The sequence below is a fragment of the Triticum urartu genome, unplaced genomic scaffold (genome assembly GCF_056163025.1).
Source record: "Triticum urartu cultivar PI428250 unplaced genomic scaffold, HENAU_Tu73 scaffold162, whole genome shotgun sequence".
NCBI lineage: Eukaryota > Viridiplantae > Streptophyta > Magnoliopsida > Poales > Poaceae > Triticum > Triticum urartu.
The window spans coordinates 1-17950 of NW_028260077.1; the positions used below are offsets into that span (position 1 = coordinate 1).

At 47.8% G+C, this 17950-nt stretch overlaps 38 pseudogenes; all 38 read left to right on the forward strand.

Moving 5' to 3' along the window:
• The first annotated feature begins 169 nt into the window (after positions 1 to 169).
• Positions 170 to 279, forward strand: LOC147954142 (5S ribosomal RNA; annotated as a pseudogene).
• A 364-nt stretch (positions 280 to 643) lies between these two features.
• LOC147954143 (5S ribosomal RNA) lies at positions 644 to 752 on the forward strand (annotated as a pseudogene).
• Positions 753 to 1116: 364 nt separating this feature from the next.
• Positions 1117 to 1225, forward strand: LOC147954144 (5S ribosomal RNA; annotated as a pseudogene).
• A 364-nt stretch (positions 1226 to 1589) lies between these two features.
• Positions 1590 to 1698, forward strand: LOC147954145 (5S ribosomal RNA; annotated as a pseudogene).
• A 364-nt stretch (positions 1699 to 2062) lies between these two features.
• On the forward strand, positions 2063 to 2171 carry LOC147954146 (5S ribosomal RNA; annotated as a pseudogene).
• A 364-nt stretch (positions 2172 to 2535) lies between these two features.
• Positions 2536 to 2644, forward strand: LOC147954147 (5S ribosomal RNA; annotated as a pseudogene).
• Positions 2645 to 3008: 364 nt separating this feature from the next.
• On the forward strand, positions 3009 to 3117 carry LOC147954148 (5S ribosomal RNA; annotated as a pseudogene).
• A 364-nt stretch (positions 3118 to 3481) lies between these two features.
• LOC147954149 (5S ribosomal RNA) lies at positions 3482 to 3590 on the forward strand (annotated as a pseudogene).
• Positions 3591 to 3954: 364 nt separating this feature from the next.
• On the forward strand, positions 3955 to 4063 carry LOC147954150 (5S ribosomal RNA; annotated as a pseudogene).
• Positions 4064 to 4427: 364 nt separating this feature from the next.
• Positions 4428 to 4536, forward strand: LOC147954151 (5S ribosomal RNA; annotated as a pseudogene).
• A 364-nt stretch (positions 4537 to 4900) lies between these two features.
• LOC147954152 (5S ribosomal RNA) lies at positions 4901 to 5009 on the forward strand (annotated as a pseudogene).
• Positions 5010 to 5373: 364 nt separating this feature from the next.
• Positions 5374 to 5482, forward strand: LOC147954153 (5S ribosomal RNA; annotated as a pseudogene).
• Positions 5483 to 5846: 364 nt separating this feature from the next.
• On the forward strand, positions 5847 to 5955 carry LOC147954154 (5S ribosomal RNA; annotated as a pseudogene).
• Positions 5956 to 6319: 364 nt separating this feature from the next.
• On the forward strand, positions 6320 to 6428 carry LOC147954155 (5S ribosomal RNA; annotated as a pseudogene).
• A 364-nt stretch (positions 6429 to 6792) lies between these two features.
• LOC147954156 (5S ribosomal RNA) lies at positions 6793 to 6901 on the forward strand (annotated as a pseudogene).
• Positions 6902 to 7265: 364 nt separating this feature from the next.
• Positions 7266 to 7374, forward strand: LOC147954157 (5S ribosomal RNA; annotated as a pseudogene).
• Positions 7375 to 7738: 364 nt separating this feature from the next.
• LOC147954158 (5S ribosomal RNA) lies at positions 7739 to 7847 on the forward strand (annotated as a pseudogene).
• Positions 7848 to 8211: 364 nt separating this feature from the next.
• On the forward strand, positions 8212 to 8320 carry LOC147954159 (5S ribosomal RNA; annotated as a pseudogene).
• Positions 8321 to 8693: 373 nt separating this feature from the next.
• LOC147954160 (5S ribosomal RNA) lies at positions 8694 to 8802 on the forward strand (annotated as a pseudogene).
• Positions 8803 to 9166: 364 nt separating this feature from the next.
• On the forward strand, positions 9167 to 9275 carry LOC147954161 (5S ribosomal RNA; annotated as a pseudogene).
• A 364-nt stretch (positions 9276 to 9639) lies between these two features.
• LOC147954162 (5S ribosomal RNA) lies at positions 9640 to 9748 on the forward strand (annotated as a pseudogene).
• Positions 9749 to 10121: 373 nt separating this feature from the next.
• LOC147954163 (5S ribosomal RNA) lies at positions 10122 to 10230 on the forward strand (annotated as a pseudogene).
• Positions 10231 to 10594: 364 nt separating this feature from the next.
• Positions 10595 to 10703, forward strand: LOC147954164 (5S ribosomal RNA; annotated as a pseudogene).
• Positions 10704 to 11067: 364 nt separating this feature from the next.
• On the forward strand, positions 11068 to 11176 carry LOC147954165 (5S ribosomal RNA; annotated as a pseudogene).
• A 364-nt stretch (positions 11177 to 11540) lies between these two features.
• Positions 11541 to 11649, forward strand: LOC147954166 (5S ribosomal RNA; annotated as a pseudogene).
• A 364-nt stretch (positions 11650 to 12013) lies between these two features.
• Positions 12014 to 12122, forward strand: LOC147954167 (5S ribosomal RNA; annotated as a pseudogene).
• Positions 12123 to 12486: 364 nt separating this feature from the next.
• LOC147954168 (5S ribosomal RNA) lies at positions 12487 to 12595 on the forward strand (annotated as a pseudogene).
• A 364-nt stretch (positions 12596 to 12959) lies between these two features.
• LOC147954169 (5S ribosomal RNA) lies at positions 12960 to 13068 on the forward strand (annotated as a pseudogene).
• Positions 13069 to 13432: 364 nt separating this feature from the next.
• On the forward strand, positions 13433 to 13541 carry LOC147954170 (5S ribosomal RNA; annotated as a pseudogene).
• A 364-nt stretch (positions 13542 to 13905) lies between these two features.
• Positions 13906 to 14014, forward strand: LOC147954171 (5S ribosomal RNA; annotated as a pseudogene).
• Positions 14015 to 14378: 364 nt separating this feature from the next.
• Positions 14379 to 14487, forward strand: LOC147954172 (5S ribosomal RNA; annotated as a pseudogene).
• A 364-nt stretch (positions 14488 to 14851) lies between these two features.
• LOC147954173 (5S ribosomal RNA) lies at positions 14852 to 14960 on the forward strand (annotated as a pseudogene).
• Positions 14961 to 15324: 364 nt separating this feature from the next.
• Positions 15325 to 15433, forward strand: LOC147954174 (5S ribosomal RNA; annotated as a pseudogene).
• Positions 15434 to 15797: 364 nt separating this feature from the next.
• On the forward strand, positions 15798 to 15906 carry LOC147954175 (5S ribosomal RNA; annotated as a pseudogene).
• Positions 15907 to 16270: 364 nt separating this feature from the next.
• Positions 16271 to 16379, forward strand: LOC147954176 (5S ribosomal RNA; annotated as a pseudogene).
• Positions 16380 to 16743: 364 nt separating this feature from the next.
• LOC147954177 (5S ribosomal RNA) lies at positions 16744 to 16852 on the forward strand (annotated as a pseudogene).
• Positions 16853 to 17216: 364 nt separating this feature from the next.
• On the forward strand, positions 17217 to 17325 carry LOC147954178 (5S ribosomal RNA; annotated as a pseudogene).
• A 364-nt stretch (positions 17326 to 17689) lies between these two features.
• LOC147954179 (5S ribosomal RNA) lies at positions 17690 to 17798 on the forward strand (annotated as a pseudogene).
• Positions 17799 to 17950: the final 152 nt, after the last annotated feature.

Sequence of the window (17950 nt, forward strand, 5' to 3'; positions counted from 1 at the left end):
GGGGTGGAAATAGTGGTAAACTCGTCTTCGTAGTTGAGCGAGAGAGTAAGTAGTATAGGGCATTATCCATTAGTAGGCGACGGTTGTAATGGTAGTAAGAATGTATAGCCGTCTTTGCAGCGGACGTGGGAGTGGGAAGCATAAGGGATGAAGCCGGGGGTAACATGTCGGATGCGATCATACCAGCACTAAAGCACCGGATCCCATCAGAACTCCGAAGTTAAGCGTGCTTGGGCGAGAGTAGTACTAGGATGGGCTGAAGTCCTCGTGTTGCATTCCCTTTTTAATTATTTTTGTACGTACGTGAGGAACAGAACGCACGTGCGTGATATATATTAAGCCTGTCATCATATTTTTGACATTTGCGATATGTTTTAGCTCGGAGCTCGTTAGTCACGCGGCTAGGGAGAGTTGGGGCGCGAAAAGCGCGTTGTGAAAGGGGTGTAAAATACGTGTTGCTGCGGTATAGAGGGAGGGGTGGAAATAGTGGTAAACTCGTCTTCGTAGTTGAGCGAGAGAGTAAGTAGTATAGGGCATTATCCATTAGTAGGCGACGGTTGTAATGGTAGTAAGAATGTATAGCCGTCTTTGCAGCGGACGTGGGAGTGGGAAGCATAAGGGATGAAGCCGGGGGTAACATGTCGGATGCGATCATACCAGCACTAAAGCACCGGATCCCATCAGAACTCCGAAGTTAAGCGTGCTTGGGCGAGAGTAGTACTAGGATGGGTGAAGTCCTCGTGTTGCATTCCCTTTTTAATTATTTTTGTACGTACGTGAGGAACAGAACGCACGTGCGTGATATATATTAAGCCTGTCATCATATTTTTGACATTTGCGATATGTTTTAGCTCGGAGCTCGTTAGTCACGCGGCTAGGGAGAGTTGGGGCGCGAAAAGCGCGTTGTGAAAGGGGTGTAAAATACGTGTTGCTGCGGTATAGAGGGAGGGGTGGAAATAGTGGTAAACTCGTCTTCGTAGTTGAGCGAGAGAGTAAGTAGTATAGGGCATTATCCATTAGTAGGCGACGGTTGTAATGGTAGTAAGAATGTATAGCCGTCTTTGCAGCGGACGTGGGAGTGGGAAGCATAAGGGATGAAGCCGGGGGTAACATGTCGGATGCGATCATACCAGCACTAAAGCACCGGATCCCATCAGAACTCCGAAGTTAAGCGTGCTTGGGCGAGAGTAGTACTAGGATGGGTGAAGTCCTCGTGTTGCATTCCCTTTTTAATTATTTTTGTACGTACGTGAGGAACAGAACGCACGTGCGTGATATATATTAAGCCTGTCATCATATTTTTGACATTTGCGATATGTTTTAGCTCGGAGCTCGTTAGTCACGCGGCTAGGGAGAGTTGGGGCGCGAAAAGCGCGTTGTGAAAGGGGTGTAAAATACGTGTTGCTGCGGTATAGAGGGAGGGGTGGAAATAGTGGTAAACTCGTCTTCGTAGTTGAGCGAGAGAGTAAGTAGTATAGGGCATTATCCATTAGTAGGCGACGGTTGTAATGGTAGTAAGAATGTATAGCCGTCTTTGCAGCGGACGTGGGAGTGGGAAGCATAAGGGATGAAGCCGGGGGTAACATGTCGGATGCGATCATACCAGCACTAAAGCACCGGATCCCATCAGAACTCCGAAGTTAAGCGTGCTTGGGCGAGAGTAGTACTAGGATGGGTGAAGTCCTCGTGTTGCATTCCCTTTTTAATTATTTTTGTACGTACGTGAGGAACAGAACGCACGTGCGTGATATATATTAAGCCTGTCATCATATTTTTGACATTTGCGATATGTTTTAGCTCGGAGCTCGTTAGTCACGCGGCTAGGGAGAGTTGGGGCGCGAAAAGCGCGTTGTGAAAGGGGTGTAAAATACGTGTTGCTGCGGTATAGAGGGAGGGGTGGAAATAGTGGTAAACTCGTCTTCGTAGTTGAGCGAGAGAGTAAGTAGTATAGGGCATTATCCATTAGTAGGCGACGGTTGTAATGGTAGTAAGAATGTATAGCCGTCTTTGCAGCGGACGTGGGAGTGGGAAGCATAAGGGATGAAGCCGGGGGTAACATGTCGGATGCGATCATACCAGCACTAAAGCACCGGATCCCATCAGAACTCCGAAGTTAAGCGTGCTTGGGCGAGAGTAGTACTAGGATGGGTGAAGTCCTCGTGTTGCATTCCCTTTTTAATTATTTTTGTACGTACGTGAGGAACAGAACGCACGTGCGTGATATATATTAAGCCTGTCATCATATTTTTGACATTTGCGATATGTTTTAGCTCGGAGCTCGTTAGTCACGCGGCTAGGGAGAGTTGGGGCGCGAAAAGCGCGTTGTGAAAGGGGTGTAAAATACGTGTTGCTGCGGTATAGAGGGAGGGGTGGAAATAGTGGTAAACTCGTCTTCGTAGTTGAGCGAGAGAGTAAGTAGTATAGGGCATTATCCATTAGTAGGCGACGGTTGTAATGGTAGTAAGAATGTATAGCCGTCTTTGCAGCGGACGTGGGAGTGGGAAGCATAAGGGATGAAGCCGGGGGTAACATGTCGGATGCGATCATACCAGCACTAAAGCACCGGATCCCATCAGAACTCCGAAGTTAAGCGTGCTTGGGCGAGAGTAGTACTAGGATGGGTGAAGTCCTCGTGTTGCATTCCCTTTTTAATTATTTTTGTACGTACGTGAGGAACAGAACGCACGTGCGTGATATATATTAAGCCTGTCATCATATTTTTGACATTTGCGATATGTTTTAGCTCGGAGCTCGTTAGTCACGCGGCTAGGGAGAGTTGGGGCGCGAAAAGCGCGTTGTGAAAGGGGTGTAAAATACGTGTTGCTGCGGTATAGAGGGAGGGGTGGAAATAGTGGTAAACTCGTCTTCGTAGTTGAGCGAGAGAGTAAGTAGTATAGGGCATTATCCATTAGTAGGCGACGGTTGTAATGGTAGTAAGAATGTATAGCCGTCTTTGCAGCGGACGTGGGAGTGGGAAGCATAAGGGATGAAGCCGGGGGTAACATGTCGGATGCGATCATACCAGCACTAAAGCACCGGATCCCATCAGAACTCCGAAGTTAAGCGTGCTTGGGCGAGAGTAGTACTAGGATGGGTGAAGTCCTCGTGTTGCATTCCCTTTTTAATTATTTTTGTACGTACGTGAGGAACAGAACGCACGTGCGTGATATATATTAAGCCTGTCATCATATTTTTGACATTTGCGATATGTTTTAGCTCGGAGCTCGTTAGTCACGCGGCTAGGGAGAGTTGGGGCGCGAAAAGCGCGTTGTGAAAGGGGTGTAAAATACGTGTTGCTGCGGTATAGAGGGAGGGGTGGAAATAGTGGTAAACTCGTCTTCGTAGTTGAGCGAGAGAGTAAGTAGTATAGGGCATTATCCATTAGTAGGCGACGGTTGTAATGGTAGTAAGAATGTATAGCCGTCTTTGCAGCGGACGTGGGAGTGGGAAGCATAAGGGATGAAGCCGGGGGTAACATGTCGGATGCGATCATACCAGCACTAAAGCACCGGATCCCATCAGAACTCCGAAGTTAAGCGTGCTTGGGCGAGAGTAGTACTAGGATGGGTGAAGTCCTCGTGTTGCATTCCCTTTTTAATTATTTTTGTACGTACGTGAGGAACAGAACGCACGTGCGTGATATATATTAAGCCTGTCATCATATTTTTGACATTTGCGATATGTTTTAGCTCGGAGCTCGTTAGTCACGCGGCTAGGGAGAGTTGGGGCGCGAAAAGCGCGTTGTGAAAGGGGTGTAAAATACGTGTTGCTGCGGTATAGAGGGAGGGGTGGAAATAGTGGTAAACTCGTCTTCGTAGTTGAGCGAGAGAGTAAGTAGTATAGGGCATTATCCATTAGTAGGCGACGGTTGTAATGGTAGTAAGAATGTATAGCCGTCTTTGCAGCGGACGTGGGAGTGGGAAGCATAAGGGATGAAGCCGGGGGTAACATGTCGGATGCGATCATACCAGCACTAAAGCACCGGATCCCATCAGAACTCCGAAGTTAAGCGTGCTTGGGCGAGAGTAGTACTAGGATGGGTGAAGTCCTCGTGTTGCATTCCCTTTTTAATTATTTTTGTACGTACGTGAGGAACAGAACGCACGTGCGTGATATATATTAAGCCTGTCATCATATTTTTGACATTTGCGATATGTTTTAGCTCGGAGCTCGTTAGTCACGCGGCTAGGGAGAGTTGGGGCGCGAAAAGCGCGTTGTGAAAGGGGTGTAAAATACGTGTTGCTGCGGTATAGAGGGAGGGGTGGAAATAGTGGTAAACTCGTCTTCGTAGTTGAGCGAGAGAGTAAGTAGTATAGGGCATTATCCATTAGTAGGCGACGGTTGTAATGGTAGTAAGAATGTATAGCCGTCTTTGCAGCGGACGTGGGAGTGGGAAGCATAAGGGATGAAGCCGGGGGTAACATGTCGGATGCGATCATACCAGCACTAAAGCACCGGATCCCATCAGAACTCCGAAGTTAAGCGTGCTTGGGCGAGAGTAGTACTAGGATGGGTGAAGTCCTCGTGTTGCATTCCCTTTTTAATTATTTTTGTACGTACGTGAGGAACAGAACGCACGTGCGTGATATATATTAAGCCTGTCATCATATTTTTGACATTTGCGATATGTTTTAGCTCGGAGCTCGTTAGTCACGCGGCTAGGGAGAGTTGGGGCGCGAAAAGCGCGTTGTGAAAGGGGTGTAAAATACGTGTTGCTGCGGTATAGAGGGAGGGGTGGAAATAGTGGTAAACTCGTCTTCGTAGTTGAGCGAGAGAGTAAGTAGTATAGGGCATTATCCATTAGTAGGCGACGGTTGTAATGGTAGTAAGAATGTATAGCCGTCTTTGCAGCGGACGTGGGAGTGGGAAGCATAAGGGATGAAGCCGGGGGTAACATGTCGGATGCGATCATACCAGCACTAAAGCACCGGATCCCATCAGAACTCCGAAGTTAAGCGTGCTTGGGCGAGAGTAGTACTAGGATGGGTGAAGTCCTCGTGTTGCATTCCCTTTTTAATTATTTTTGTACGTACGTGAGGAACAGAACGCACGTGCGTGATATATATTAAGCCTGTCATCATATTTTTGACATTTGCGATATGTTTTAGCTCGGAGCTCGTTAGTCACGCGGCTAGGGAGAGTTGGGGCGCGAAAAGCGCGTTGTGAAAGGGGTGTAAAATACGTGTTGCTGCGGTATAGAGGGAGGGGTGGAAATAGTGGTAAACTCGTCTTCGTAGTTGAGCGAGAGAGTAAGTAGTATAGGGCATTATCCATTAGTAGGCGACGGTTGTAATGGTAGTAAGAATGTATAGCCGTCTTTGCAGCGGACGTGGGAGTGGGAAGCATAAGGGATGAAGCCGGGGGTAACATGTCGGATGCGATCATACCAGCACTAAAGCACCGGATCCCATCAGAACTCCGAAGTTAAGCGTGCTTGGGCGAGAGTAGTACTAGGATGGGTGAAGTCCTCGTGTTGCATTCCCTTTTTAATTATTTTTGTACGTACGTGAGGAACAGAACGCACGTGCGTGATATATATTAAGCCTGTCATCATATTTTTGACATTTGCGATATGTTTTAGCTCGGAGCTCGTTAGTCACGCGGCTAGGGAGAGTTGGGGCGCGAAAAGCGCGTTGTGAAAGGGGTGTAAAATACGTGTTGCTGCGGTATAGAGGGAGGGGTGGAAATAGTGGTAAACTCGTCTTCGTAGTTGAGCGAGAGAGTAAGTAGTATAGGGCATTATCCATTAGTAGGCGACGGTTGTAATGGTAGTAAGAATGTATAGCCGTCTTTGCAGCGGACGTGGGAGTGGGAAGCATAAGGGATGAAGCCGGGGGTAACATGTCGGATGCGATCATACCAGCACTAAAGCACCGGATCCCATCAGAACTCCGAAGTTAAGCGTGCTTGGGCGAGAGTAGTACTAGGATGGGTGAAGTCCTCGTGTTGCATTCCCTTTTTAATTATTTTTGTACGTACGTGAGGAACAGAACGCACGTGCGTGATATATATTAAGCCTGTCATCATATTTTTGACATTTGCGATATGTTTTAGCTCGGAGCTCGTTAGTCACGCGGCTAGGGAGAGTTGGGGCGCGAAAAGCGCGTTGTGAAAGGGGTGTAAAATACGTGTTGCTGCGGTATAGAGGGAGGGGTGGAAATAGTGGTAAACTCGTCTTCGTAGTTGAGCGAGAGAGTAAGTAGTATAGGGCATTATCCATTAGTAGGCGACGGTTGTAATGGTAGTAAGAATGTATAGCCGTCTTTGCAGCGGACGTGGGAGTGGGAAGCATAAGGGATGAAGCCGGGGGTAACATGTCGGATGCGATCATACCAGCACTAAAGCACCGGATCCCATCAGAACTCCGAAGTTAAGCGTGCTTGGGCGAGAGTAGTACTAGGATGGGTGAAGTCCTCGTGTTGCATTCCCTTTTTAATTATTTTTGTACGTACGTGAGGAACAGAACGCACGTGCGTGATATATATTAAGCCTGTCATCATATTTTTGACATTTGCGATATGTTTTAGCTCGGAGCTCGTTAGTCACGCGGCTAGGGAGAGTTGGGGCGCGAAAAGCGCGTTGTGAAAGGGGTGTAAAATACGTGTTGCTGCGGTATAGAGGGAGGGGTGGAAATAGTGGTAAACTCGTCTTCGTAGTTGAGCGAGAGAGTAAGTAGTATAGGGCATTATCCATTAGTAGGCGACGGTTGTAATGGTAGTAAGAATGTATAGCCGTCTTTGCAGCGGACGTGGGAGTGGGAAGCATAAGGGATGAAGCCGGGGGTAACATGTCGGATGCGATCATACCAGCACTAAAGCACCGGATCCCATCAGAACTCCGAAGTTAAGCGTGCTTGGGCGAGAGTAGTACTAGGATGGGTGAAGTCCTCGTGTTGCATTCCCTTTTTAATTATTTTTGTACGTACGTGAGGAACAGAACGCACGTGCGTGATATATATTAAGCCTGTCATCATATTTTTGACATTTGCGATATGTTTTAGCTCGGAGCTCGTTAGTCACGCGGCTAGGGAGAGTTGGGGCGCGAAAAGCGCGTTGTGAAAGGGGTGTAAAATACGTGTTGCTGCGGTATAGAGGGAGGGGTGGAAATAGTGGTAAACTCGTCTTCGTAGTTGAGCGAGAGAGTAAGTAGTATAGGGCATTATCCATTAGTAGGCGACGGTTGTAATGGTAGTAAGAATGTATAGCCGTCTTTGCAGCGGACGTGGGAGTGGGAAGCATAAGGGATGAAGCCGGGGGTAACATGTCGGATGCGATCATACCAGCACTAAAGCACCGGATCCCATCAGAACTCCGAAGTTAAGCGTGCTTGGGCGAGAGTAGTACTAGGATGGGTGAAGTCCTCGTGTTGCATTCCCTTTTTAATTATTTTTGTACGTACGTGAGGAACAGAACGCACGTGCGTGATATATATTAAGCCTGTCATCATATTTTTGACATTTGCGATATGTTTTAGCTCGGAGCTCGTTAGTCACGCGGCTAGGGAGAGTTGGGGCGCGAAAAGCGCGTTGTGAAAGGGGTGTAAAATACGTGTTGCTGCGGTATAGAGGGAGGGGTGGAAATAGTGGTAAACTCGTCTTCGTAGTTGAGCGAGAGAGTAAGTAGTATAGGGCATTATCCATTAGTAGGCGACGGTTGTAATGGTAGTAAGAATGTATAGCCGTCTTTGCAGCGGACGTGGGAGTGGGAAGCATAAGGGATGAAGCCGGGGGTAACATGTCGGATGCGATCATACCAGCACTAAAGCACCGGATCCCATCAGAACTCCGAAGTTAAGCGTGCTTGGGCGAGAGTAGTACTAGGATGGGTGAAGTCCTCGTGTTGCATTCCCTTTTTAATTATTTTTGTACGTACGTGAGGAACAGAACGCACGTGCGTGATATATATTAAGCCTGTCATCATATTTTTGACATTTGCGATATGTTTTAGCTCGGAGCTCGTTAGTCACGCGGCTAGGGAGAGTTGGGGCGCGAAAAGCGCGTTGTGAAAGGGGTGTAAAATACGTGTTGCTGCGGTATAGAGGGAGGGGTGGAAATAGTGGTAAACTCGTCTTCGTAGTTGAGCGAGAGAGTAAGTAGTATAGGGCATTATCCATTAGTAGGCGACGGTTGTAATGGTAGTAAGAATGTATAGCCGTCTTTGCAGCGGACGTGGGAGTGGGAAGCATAAGGGATGAAGCCGGGGGTAACATGTCGGATGCGATCATACCAGCACTAAAGCACCGGATCCCATCAGAACTCCGAAGTTAAGCGTGCTTGGGCGAGAGTAGTACTAGGATGGGTGAAGTCCTCGTGTTGCATTCCCTTTTTAATTATTTTTGTACGTACGTGAGGAACAGAACGCACGTGCGTGATATATATTAAGCCTGTCATCATATTTTTGACATTTGCGATATGTTTTAGCTCGGAGCTCGTTAGTCACGCGGCTAGGGAGAGTTGGGGCGCGAAAAGCGCGTTGTGAAAGGGGTGTAAAATACGTGTTGCTGCGGTATAGAGGGAGGGGTGGAAATAGTGGTAAACTCGTCTTCGTAGTTGAGCGAGAGAGTAAGTAGTATAGGGCATTATCCATTAGTAGGCGACGGTTGTAATGGTAGTAAGAATGTATAGCCGTCATAGCCGTCTTTGCAGCGGACGTGGGAGTGGGAAGCATAAGGGATGAAGCCGGGGGTAACATGTCGGATGCGATCATACCAGCACTAAAGCACCGGATCCCATCAGAACTCCGAAGTTAAGCGTGCTTGGGCGAGAGTAGTACTAGGATGGGTGAAGTCCTCGTGTTGCATTCCCTTTTTAATTATTTTTGTACGTACGTGAGGAACAGAACGCACGTGCGTGATATATATTAAGCCTGTCATCATATTTTTGACATTTGCGATATGTTTTAGCTCGGAGCTCGTTAGTCACGCGGCTAGGGAGAGTTGGGGCGCGAAAAGCGCGTTGTGAAAGGGGTGTAAAATACGTGTTGCTGCGGTATAGAGGGAGGGGTGGAAATAGTGGTAAACTCGTCTTCGTAGTTGAGCGAGAGAGTAAGTAGTATAGGGCATTATCCATTAGTAGGCGACGGTTGTAATGGTAGTAAGAATGTATAGCCGTCTTTGCAGCGGACGTGGGAGTGGGAAGCATAAGGGATGAAGCCGGGGGTAACATGTCGGATGCGATCATACCAGCACTAAAGCACCGGATCCCATCAGAACTCCGAAGTTAAGCGTGCTTGGGCGAGAGTAGTACTAGGATGGGTGAAGTCCTCGTGTTGCATTCCCTTTTTAATTATTTTTGTACGTACGTGAGGAACAGAACGCACGTGCGTGATATATATTAAGCCTGTCATCATATTTTTGACATTTGCGATATGTTTTAGCTCGGAGCTCGTTAGTCACGCGGCTAGGGAGAGTTGGGGCGCGAAAAGCGCGTTGTGAAAGGGGTGTAAAATACGTGTTGCTGCGGTATAGAGGGAGGGGTGGAAATAGTGGTAAACTCGTCTTCGTAGTTGAGCGAGAGAGTAAGTAGTATAGGGCATTATCCATTAGTAGGCGACGGTTGTAATGGTAGTAAGAATGTATAGCCGTCTTTGCAGCGGACGTGGGAGTGGGAAGCATAAGGGATGAAGCCGGGGGTAACATGTCGGATGCGATCATACCAGCACTAAAGCACCGGATCCCATCAGAACTCCGAAGTTAAGCGTGCTTGGGCGAGAGTAGTACTAGGATGGGTGAAGTCCTCGTGTTGCATTCCCTTTTTAATTATTTTTGTACGTACGTGAGGAACAGAAGGAACAGAACGCACGTGCGTGATATATATTAAGCCTGTCATCATATTTTTGACATTTGCGATATGTTTTAGCTCGGAGCTCGTTAGTCACGCGGCTAGGGAGAGTTGGGGCGCGAAAAGCGCGTTGTGAAAGGGGTGTAAAATACGTGTTGCTGCGGTATAGAGGGAGGGGTGGAAATAGTGGTAAACTCGTCTTCGTAGTTGAGCGAGAGAGTAAGTAGTATAGGGCATTATCCATTAGTAGGCGACGGTTGTAATGGTAGTAAGAATGTATAGCCGTCTTTGCAGCGGACGTGGGAGTGGGAAGCATAAGGGATGAAGCCGGGGGTAACATGTCGGATGCGATCATACCAGCACTAAAGCACCGGATCCCATCAGAACTCCGAAGTTAAGCGTGCTTGGGCGAGAGTAGTACTAGGATGGGTGAAGTCCTCGTGTTGCATTCCCTTTTTAATTATTTTTGTACGTACGTGAGGAACAGAACGCACGTGCGTGATATATATTAAGCCTGTCATCATATTTTTGACATTTGCGATATGTTTTAGCTCGGAGCTCGTTAGTCACGCGGCTAGGGAGAGTTGGGGCGCGAAAAGCGCGTTGTGAAAGGGGTGTAAAATACGTGTTGCTGCGGTATAGAGGGAGGGGTGGAAATAGTGGTAAACTCGTCTTCGTAGTTGAGCGAGAGAGTAAGTAGTATAGGGCATTATCCATTAGTAGGCGACGGTTGTAATGGTAGTAAGAATGTATAGCCGTCTTTGCAGCGGACGTGGGAGTGGGAAGCATAAGGGATGAAGCCGGGGGTAACATGTCGGATGCGATCATACCAGCACTAAAGCACCGGATCCCATCAGAACTCCGAAGTTAAGCGTGCTTGGGCGAGAGTAGTACTAGGATGGGTGAAGTCCTCGTGTTGCATTCCCTTTTTAATTATTTTTGTACGTACGTGAGGAACAGAACGCACGTGCGTGATATATATTAAGCCTGTCATCATATTTTTGACATTTGCGATATGTTTTAGCTCGGAGCTCGTTAGTCACGCGGCTAGGGAGAGTTGGGGCGCGAAAAGCGCGTTGTGAAAGGGGTGTAAAATACGTGTTGCTGCGGTATAGAGGGAGGGGTGGAAATAGTGGTAAACTCGTCTTCGTAGTTGAGCGAGAGAGTAAGTAGTATAGGGCATTATCCATTAGTAGGCGACGGTTGTAATGGTAGTAAGAATGTATAGCCGTCTTTGCAGCGGACGTGGGAGTGGGAAGCATAAGGGATGAAGCCGGGGGTAACATGTCGGATGCGATCATACCAGCACTAAAGCACCGGATCCCATCAGAACTCCGAAGTTAAGCGTGCTTGGGCGAGAGTAGTACTAGGATGGGTGAAGTCCTCGTGTTGCATTCCCTTTTTAATTATTTTTGTACGTACGTGAGGAACAGAACGCACGTGCGTGATATATATTAAGCCTGTCATCATATTTTTGACATTTGCGATATGTTTTAGCTCGGAGCTCGTTAGTCACGCGGCTAGGGAGAGTTGGGGCGCGAAAAGCGCGTTGTGAAAGGGGTGTAAAATACGTGTTGCTGCGGTATAGAGGGAGGGGTGGAAATAGTGGTAAACTCGTCTTCGTAGTTGAGCGAGAGAGTAAGTAGTATAGGGCATTATCCATTAGTAGGCGACGGTTGTAATGGTAGTAAGAATGTATAGCCGTCTTTGCAGCGGACGTGGGAGTGGGAAGCATAAGGGATGAAGCCGGGGGTAACATGTCGGATGCGATCATACCAGCACTAAAGCACCGGATCCCATCAGAACTCCGAAGTTAAGCGTGCTTGGGCGAGAGTAGTACTAGGATGGGTGAAGTCCTCGTGTTGCATTCCCTTTTTAATTATTTTTGTACGTACGTGAGGAACAGAACGCACGTGCGTGATATATATTAAGCCTGTCATCATATTTTTGACATTTGCGATATGTTTTAGCTCGGAGCTCGTTAGTCACGCGGCTAGGGAGAGTTGGGGCGCGAAAAGCGCGTTGTGAAAGGGGTGTAAAATACGTGTTGCTGCGGTATAGAGGGAGGGGTGGAAATAGTGGTAAACTCGTCTTCGTAGTTGAGCGAGAGAGTAAGTAGTATAGGGCATTATCCATTAGTAGGCGACGGTTGTAATGGTAGTAAGAATGTATAGCCGTCTTTGCAGCGGACGTGGGAGTGGGAAGCATAAGGGATGAAGCCGGGGGTAACATGTCGGATGCGATCATACCAGCACTAAAGCACCGGATCCCATCAGAACTCCGAAGTTAAGCGTGCTTGGGCGAGAGTAGTACTAGGATGGGTGAAGTCCTCGTGTTGCATTCCCTTTTTAATTATTTTTGTACGTACGTGAGGAACAGAACGCACGTGCGTGATATATATTAAGCCTGTCATCATATTTTTGACATTTGCGATATGTTTTAGCTCGGAGCTCGTTAGTCACGCGGCTAGGGAGAGTTGGGGCGCGAAAAGCGCGTTGTGAAAGGGGTGTAAAATACGTGTTGCTGCGGTATAGAGGGAGGGGTGGAAATAGTGGTAAACTCGTCTTCGTAGTTGAGCGAGAGAGTAAGTAGTATAGGGCATTATCCATTAGTAGGCGACGGTTGTAATGGTAGTAAGAATGTATAGCCGTCTTTGCAGCGGACGTGGGAGTGGGAAGCATAAGGGATGAAGCCGGGGGTAACATGTCGGATGCGATCATACCAGCACTAAAGCACCGGATCCCATCAGAACTCCGAAGTTAAGCGTGCTTGGGCGAGAGTAGTACTAGGATGGGTGAAGTCCTCGTGTTGCATTCCCTTTTTAATTATTTTTGTACGTACGTGAGGAACAGAACGCACGTGCGTGATATATATTAAGCCTGTCATCATATTTTTGACATTTGCGATATGTTTTAGCTCGGAGCTCGTTAGTCACGCGGCTAGGGAGAGTTGGGGCGCGAAAAGCGCGTTGTGAAAGGGGTGTAAAATACGTGTTGCTGCGGTATAGAGGGAGGGGTGGAAATAGTGGTAAACTCGTCTTCGTAGTTGAGCGAGAGAGTAAGTAGTATAGGGCATTATCCATTAGTAGGCGACGGTTGTAATGGTAGTAAGAATGTATAGCCGTCTTTGCAGCGGACGTGGGAGTGGGAAGCATAAGGGATGAAGCCGGGGGTAACATGTCGGATGCGATCATACCAGCACTAAAGCACCGGATCCCATCAGAACTCCGAAGTTAAGCGTGCTTGGGCGAGAGTAGTACTAGGATGGGTGAAGTCCTCGTGTTGCATTCCCTTTTTAATTATTTTTGTACGTACGTGAGGAACAGAACGCACGTGCGTGATATATATTAAGCCTGTCATCATATTTTTGACATTTGCGATATGTTTTAGCTCGGAGCTCGTTAGTCACGCGGCTAGGGAGAGTTGGGGCGCGAAAAGCGCGTTGTGAAAGGGGTGTAAAATACGTGTTGCTGCGGTATAGAGGGAGGGGTGGAAATAGTGGTAAACTCGTCTTCGTAGTTGAGCGAGAGAGTAAGTAGTATAGGGCATTATCCATTAGTAGGCGACGGTTGTAATGGTAGTAAGAATGTATAGCCGTCTTTGCAGCGGACGTGGGAGTGGGAAGCATAAGGGATGAAGCCGGGGGTAACATGTCGGATGCGATCATACCAGCACTAAAGCACCGGATCCCATCAGAACTCCGAAGTTAAGCGTGCTTGGGCGAGAGTAGTACTAGGATGGGTGAAGTCCTCGTGTTGCATTCCCTTTTTAATTATTTTTGTACGTACGTGAGGAACAGAACGCACGTGCGTGATATATATTAAGCCTGTCATCATATTTTTGACATTTGCGATATGTTTTAGCTCGGAGCTCGTTAGTCACGCGGCTAGGGAGAGTTGGGGCGCGAAAAGCGCGTTGTGAAAGGGGTGTAAAATACGTGTTGCTGCGGTATAGAGGGAGGGGTGGAAATAGTGGTAAACTCGTCTTCGTAGTTGAGCGAGAGAGTAAGTAGTATAGGGCATTATCCATTAGTAGGCGACGGTTGTAATGGTAGTAAGAATGTATAGCCGTCTTTGCAGCGGACGTGGGAGTGGGAAGCATAAGGGATGAAGCCGGGGGTAACATGTCGGATGCGATCATACCAGCACTAAAGCACCGGATCCCATCAGAACTCCGAAGTTAAGCGTGCTTGGGCGAGAGTAGTACTAGGATGGGTGAAGTCCTCGTGTTGCATTCCCTTTTTAATTATTTTTGTACGTACGTGAGGAACAGAACGCACGTGCGTGATATATATTAAGCCTGTCATCATATTTTTGACATTTGCGATATGTTTTAGCTCGGAGCTCGTTAGTCACGCGGCTAGGGAGAGTTGGGGCGCGAAAAGCGCGTTGTGAAAGGGGTGTAAAATACGTGTTGCTGCGGTATAGAGGGAGGGGTGGAAATAGTGGTAAACTCGTCTTCGTAGTTGAGCGAGAGAGTAAGTAGTATAGGGCATTATCCATTAGTAGGCGACGGTTGTAATGGTAGTAAGAATGTATAGCCGTCTTTGCAGCGGACGTGGGAGTGGGAAGCATAAGGGATGAAGCCGGGGGTAACATGTCGGATGCGATCATACCAGCACTAAAGCACCGGATCCCATCAGAACTCCGAAGTTAAGCGTGCTTGGGCGAGAGTAGTACTAGGATGGGTGAAGTCCTCGTGTTGCATTCCCTTTTTAATTATTTTTGTACGTACGTGAGGAACAGAACGCACGTGCGTGATATATATTAAGCCTGTCATCATATTTTTGACATTTGCGATATGTTTTAGCTCGGAGCTCGTTAGTCACGCGGCTAGGGAGAGTTGGGGCGCGAAAAGCGCGTTGTGAAAGGGGTGTAAAATACGTGTTGCTGCGGTATAGAGGGAGGGGTGGAAATAGTGGTAAACTCGTCTTCGTAGTTGAGCGAGAGAGTAAGTAGTATAGGGCATTATCCATTAGTAGGCGACGGTTGTAATGGTAGTAAGAATGTATAGCCGTCTTTGCAGCGGACGTGGGAGTGGGAAGCATAAGGGATGAAGCCGGGGGTAACATGTCGGATGCGATCATACCAGCACTAAAGCACCGGATCCCATCAGAACTCCGAAGTTAAGCGTGCTTGGGCGAGAGTAGTACTAGGATGGGTGAAGTCCTCGTGTTGCATTCCCTTTTTAATTATTTTTGTACGTACGTGAGGAACAGAACGCACGTGCGTGATATATATTAAGCCTGTCATCATATTTTTGACATTTGCGATATGTTTTAGCTCGGAGCTCGTTAGTCACGCGGCTAGGGAGAGTTGGGGCGCGAAAAGCGCGTTGTGAAAGGGGTGTAAAATACGTGTTGCTGCGGTATAGAGGGAGGGGTGGAAATAGTGGTAAACTCGTCTTCGTAGTTGAGCGAGAGAGTAAGTAGTATAGGGCATTATCCATTAGTAGGCGACGGTTGTAATGGTAGTAAGAATGTATAGCCGTCTTTGCAGCGGACGTGGGAGTGGGAAGCATAAGGGATGAAGCCGGGGGTAACATGTCGGATGCGATCATACCAGCACTAAAGCACCGGATCCCATCAGAACTCCGAAGTTAAGCGTGCTTGGGCGAGAGTAGTACTAGGATGGGTGAAGTCCTCGTGTTGCATTCCCTTTTTAATTATTTTTGTACGTACGTGAGGAACAGAACGCACGTGCGTGATATATATTAAGCCTGTCATCATATTTTTGACATTTGCGATATGTTTTAGCTCGGAGCTCGTTAGTCACGCGGCTAGGGAGAGTTGGGGCGCGAAAAGCGCGTTGTGAAAGGGGTGTAAAATACGTGTTGCTGCGGTATAGAGGGAGGGGTGGAAATAGTGGTAAACTCGTCTTCGTAGTTGAGCGAGAGAGTAAGTAGTATAGGGCATTATCCATTAGTAGGCGACGGTTGTAATGGTAGTAAGAATGTATAGCCGTCTTTGCAGCGGACGTGGGAGTGGGAAGCATAAGGGATGAAGCCGGGGGTAACATGTCGGATGCGATCATACCAGCACTAAAGCACCGGATCCCATCAGAACTCCGAAGTTAAGCGTGCTTGGGCGAGAGTAGTACTAGGATGGGTGAAGTCCTCGTGTTGCATTCCCTTTTTAATTATTTTTGTACGTACGTGAGGAACAGAACGCACGTGCGTGATATATATTAAGCCTGTCATCATATTTTTGACATTTGCGATATGTTTTAGCTCGGAGCTCGTTAGTCACGCGGCTAGGGAGAGTTGGGGCGCGAAAAGCGCGTTGTGAAAGGGGTGTAAAATACGTGTTGCTGCGGTATAGAGGGAGGGGTGGAAATAGTGGTAAACTCGTCTTCGTAGTTGAGCGAGAGAGTAAGTAGTATAGGGCATTATCCATTAGTAGGCGACGGTTGTAATGGTAGTAAGAATGTATAGCCGTCTTTGCAGCGGACGTGGGAGTGGGAAGCATAAGGGATGAAGCCGGGGGTAACATGTCGGATGCGATCATACCAGCACTAAAGCACCGGATCCCATCAGAACTCCGAAGTTAAGCGTGCTTGGGCGAGAGTAGTACTAGGATGGGTGAAGTCCTCGTGTTGCATTCCCTTTTTAATTATTTTTGTACGTACGTGAGGAACAGAACGCACGTGCGTGATATATATTAAGCCTGTCATCATATTTTTGACATTTGCGATATGTTTTAGCTCGGAGCTCGTTAGTCACGCGGCTAGGGAGAGTTGGGGCGCGAAAAGCGCGTTGTGAAAGGGGTGTAAAATACGTGTTGCTGCGGTATAGAGGGAGGGGTGGAAATAGTGGTAAACTCGTCTTCGTAGTTGAGCGAGAGAGTAAGTAGTATAGGGCATTATCCATTAGTAGGCGACGGTTGTAATGGTAGTAAGAATGTATAGCCGTCTTTGCAGCGGACGTGGGAGTGGGAAGCATAAGGGATGAAGCCGGGGGTAACATGTCGGATGCGATCATACCAGCACTAAAGCACCGGATCCCATCAGAACTCCGAAGTTAAGCGTGCTTGGGCGAGAGTAGTACTAGGATGGGTGAAGTCCTCGTGTTGCATTCCCTTTTTAATTATTTTTGTACGTACGTGAGGAACAGAACGCACGTGCGTGATATATATTAAGCCTGTCATCATATTTTTGACATTTGCGATATGTTTTAGCTCGGAGCTCGTTAGTCACGCGGCTAGGGAGAGTTGGGGCGCGAAAAGCGCGTTGTGAAAGGGGTGTAAAATACGTGTTGCTGCGGTATAGAGGGAGGGGTGGAAATAGTGGTAAACTCGTCTTCGTAGTTGAGCGAGAGAGTAAGTAGTATAGGGCATTATCCATTAGTAGGCGACGGTTGTAATGGTAGTAAGAATGTATAGCCGTCTTTGCAGCGGACGTGGGAGTGGGAAGCATAAGGGATGAAGCCGGGGGTAACATGTCGGATGCGATCATACCAGCACTAAAGCACCGGATCCCATCAGAACTCCGAAGTTAAGCGTGCTTGGGCGAGAGTAGTACTAGGATGGGTGAAGTCCTCGTGTTGCATTCCCTTTTTAATTATTTTTGTACGTACGTGAGGAACAGAACGCACGTGCGTGATATATATTAAGCCTGTCATCATATTTTTGACATTTGCGATATGTTTTAGCTCGGAGCTCGTTAGTCACGCGGCTAGGGAGAGTTGGGGCGCGAAAAGCGCGTTGTGAAAGGGGTGTAAAATACGTGTTGCTGCGGTATAGAGGGAGGGGTGGAAATAGTGGTAAACTCGTCTTCGTAGTTGAGCGAGAGAGTAAGTAGTATAGGGCATTATCCATTAGTAGGCGACGGTTGTAATGGTAGTAAGAATGTATAGCCGTCTTTGCAGCGGACGTGGGAGTGGGAAGCATAAGGGATGAAGCCGGGGGTAACATGTCGGATGCGATCATACCAGCACTAAAGCACCGGATCCCATCAGAACTCCGAAGTTAAGCGTGCTTGGGCGAGAGTAGTACTAGGATGGGTGAAGTCCTCGTGTTGCATTCCCTTTTTAATTATTTTTGTACGTACGTGAGGAACAGAACGCACGTGCGTGATATATATTAAGCCTGTCATCATATTTTTGACATTTGCGATATGTTTTAGCTCGGAGCTCGTTAGTCACGCGGCTAGGGAGAGTTGGGGCGCGAAAAGCGCGT